This window comes from Apaloderma vittatum, unplaced genomic scaffold (genome assembly GCF_000703405.1).
Source record: "Apaloderma vittatum isolate BGI_N311 unplaced genomic scaffold, ASM70340v1 scaffold19930, whole genome shotgun sequence".
In the NCBI taxonomy this organism is placed as follows: domain Eukaryota; kingdom Metazoa; phylum Chordata; class Aves; order Trogoniformes; family Trogonidae; genus Apaloderma; species Apaloderma vittatum.
This window is the reverse complement of record NW_009694219.1, coordinates 25,264-29,090: the sequence shown is the minus strand read 5'-3', so window position 1 is coordinate 29,090 and position 3,827 is coordinate 25,264.

Genomic DNA, 3,827 nt, shown 5'->3' with positions numbered 1-3,827 from the left:
AAGGAAAGGAAAGGAAAGGAAAGGAAAAACTCATTATTTCAGTAAGTTTAAATCTTACAGTTCCAACAGTTCAGATTCTGACTGCCCGTTAGATTTCAAACACAATTACAAAGTGGGTACTTGCCTCTTAATGATTTTATTGCATAACATCACATTATCCTGAGTACCTTCTGACTGTACTTTATGATTTATTCTCCTCTTATTTTTGTAATCTCTAACTTCTAAGTTCTGTCATTTTCCCTTTTTGAGTACTCAATCTCTGTTTTCACATTTGTAACATAACTTTTTTTTTTCAGTTTTGCAGTAATGTAAAATATTGTATATTGCATAACTGTTCAGGTGTTATTGCTTGGCAAACAAGATAACACAAGACAGTATAAGTATGCACAAGACAGAGCCTGGTGTACAATGTCTAAAAATCTAACTTCTCCCCCCCATATTGAAAATTTCCTGGTTTTAAATTTTTAACTAACCTCATTTGTATGTAAGCACATACCTACCAGGACTTTTACATATATAATTTTTCTTCAACAATCCTAGCTGTCTTTCATATGTGAACAAAGGTCCTTCCTTTGTCATAGCTTGTCATGGGAAATGGCACACATGAAATTTTCTTAAAACTTCAGTGTTTTTCCTAGGTGTGTCACATCTGAAAACTAAGTTTATGAAAAGCAGTTTTGTGTTTTCGCAAATTCTGTTAAATGAAAGTCACTCATAAGAAATCTTCCTGAAACATTCATACTTGTCTTTCTTGCATGCACTGAACAACCACGAAGAGCAGTTAATAAAACTGATACTTCAGTTATCGTAATTAGGTTGCAGCTTAAGATCACAAAGTAGTCCAAACCAAATAATCACATAATTGTCTCAGAGTTACTGCTTAGGCCTGTTTTCAGACTGCTGCTGACATTGCTGCATTGGTTCATAATCAATTCATACTTCTATGTGTGCAAATGGAAAAATAAAAGCTTTTAAAGTAAATGTCTAGATTCTGGACCACGGTAACTGATAGCAGAACACACTCAAGAGCACTGTCTCTCTTGAGTGTCTCAAGTCATCTGTCCTGCTTTAAGTTTCTGATGCCAAGAGGGAAACCCTCTTGTCAGAAACAGCCCGATGAAGTTGTGAACTCATAATCTTATTTAAAAATTGGCTGCTCGAAATAGCTTCTGTGGCCTGTTCTCCTTTTAACTTTTACAATTACGTCAAAAGATATTTTAGCATGGAAACTACATATCTGTTTGGACAGTATCCACTTGAATTACAATTGCAAATATTTATAGCACATCATTTAATACAAATTCATTTTGTCCTGATTTAAAAAAAGTTCTAAGTTCTAGTTCCAGTATTCCCTGAGGAGATTCTTACAGACAAATGCATTACAGGTGAAAAATCAACTGTTACCATCAACGAGGGCATCAATATGTCTGTGTGATGGATTCACAGAGAAATGATGCCTGAGGCATAAACCTCAAACCAATTGCATGGAGGCAGCTGTGTTAGACAAACAAGGTCTGCATTTGAAAATGGGAGAGGAAAAGAAGCAAACACAGTGAAGGTCTGGCAAATTCAGCACCAATTTATGCAGGTATACATTGTTCTGTTGTTGGATTGGAGACTAATTTGATTTTCAGATCTGTGTTACGCTTTCCAGCTTTTTAATTCACATCATCTTGAATTGCCAGATTAATCCATTCATGTGCCCAAAGACACAGATGAGTTGTATTCAGTGTCACAGCTGTAAGATAACTCAGATTGTCAGGCCGTTAATATCTAATTGTGTGCAATACGCACACTTTCAGTTAATCCTTAGATATGAAGTCTGAAGAGAAACTTGTAACAGATATGGAATTTCTGAGAAATATATTTATTAGTAGTAATTGACAACCTCCTCTCAGACTTCTGCTCACATATTTGCCCAAATATCAACACATTTACACCTTAGGTCTTCACTTACATTTTAAGTGAGTATTTTGTCATATAGCTCACTACTTACAGCATTAAAAGTCTTTCTGATGCCACAGTGAAATGGCAACACATCTATCGATGACATATCAAAACATAAGAGAAATTTTACATATTAAACAAAAACAACTCACCTAAACTATTAAAATCAACCACTGAGTGCAGTTTACTCAAACTAGATCCAGTGTGTTTGGAAACACTCTGTCACACTCTCAATGACTTCTCAAAAGTTCCAGTCCCTTGTGATGGCAAAGTTCAGATACTTCAGTGAAGAAGATCGATGCAAAACCCTATGGCAGTGTGGTTTTGAGATCATTGACTGAATTGATTTTGTTGATGAAGTTGTACAAGATCCAATTCTGCACAATACAGTCCCTTGCTCACACACCAAACACCTTAACAGCTGTCTACTAGCCACATCTATGAACCTGCAGAACATAGCTGGTAAATTCTGTCTTTGAGTCCATGTGAAATCCACAGAGGGCATTGGATCTTCCATTTTTTCTGGCACCCTAATGCTACATCATCTGCAAACACCAAACGGCCATGTTAGACTCCCTCTGGAGACAGTTCAGTGGTAAAAGAAGCAGTTTCATCAAGTGTGCAGAAGGCATATCCTCAAGTTATTACCTACCTAAGTAACATAACACAGTGTCTTTAATATTCTTCCGAACATAAGGGAATGGTATTATTAGAGCACTGCCAGTGAGACTGTAAAAGGTACTGTATGGCCGCTTCTCCTCAGGGTGAACCTGTTGGATTCCCTAAAGCGTTTGCTTAACAAAAAGCAAATACAGAACTCCATTCTGCTACTGAACACTATGGTAGCAACAGAAATGTACTTTGCCTTTTTACAGTGCTCCTTACCACTTTTCACAAGGATGAATCTCACCAGTTTCCATACCCTTGCAACCTGAGTAACTCATTGCTACAGCACATCTTACACAGACCTCACTGGGAGATGCCACGCAAAAGCTGCAGATGGTGTGACACACAGATGCCAGTCTGCCTGAGGAATCAGCTTTGGAAAAAACATCTGGTTGCCAGTTCTTGGCTGACAACATCACTTCGGTACTACTTTCTGAGAGAAATCAAGGTGTTGACTTTGATCTATAAAGCTCTGAGTTTCATCCATTTGAGAAAGCATTTTCCTCTTGATATAATGCTGCTGAAACTGAGAGGAACTGTAGAGCTTCAGCAACCCCTGTTCAGACATAGACATTGTAAGACATTGTAAAGTCCTCCATCCTGGATTACAGTTTTACCTATGAGCTCACAAAATCTGACATTTGTGAACAGGTAGAGCACAAGTAAATACCCAGCTTTGCTTGCATATTTGCCTTCACTAAAGGGTAAGTCCATGTTACACAAGCATGGGAAAGGAAATACATTTGTAGATAATGTTCTAAAGATATAATTGGATTAATGGTATCTCACGCATTCTGAAGACTAACAAGTGTGTATTTAATAAACTAAAAATCTGCAAACTAAATGCTAAGTCATAATTTAGAACTGCAAGTCTATCTTTAAATGCCTTGGCAGTAGATCTATTTAGGCCAGTATTCCCTCTCTACCTCCCAATTATAATTAAAATCAGCACAATGCCATATTTAATCTTCAACAATGTCTTAAAAATTACAAGGAAGGACCTGCCCAAGAAGCTGAAAACTCTAAAATGTCAACAAATAAAGGTGTTAGTTATACCAAACAAACCACATGCACACATACTGCTTGTGTCGGCTTATTCTCCTAGTATTCTGCCAGGAACCAATACGAAGCCCTTTGATCAGCCCAAACAGAGCCTCACAAGATTCCCTCCTCATTGCTAAACAACTGCAGTTATGATACTGAAGCATCTGCCT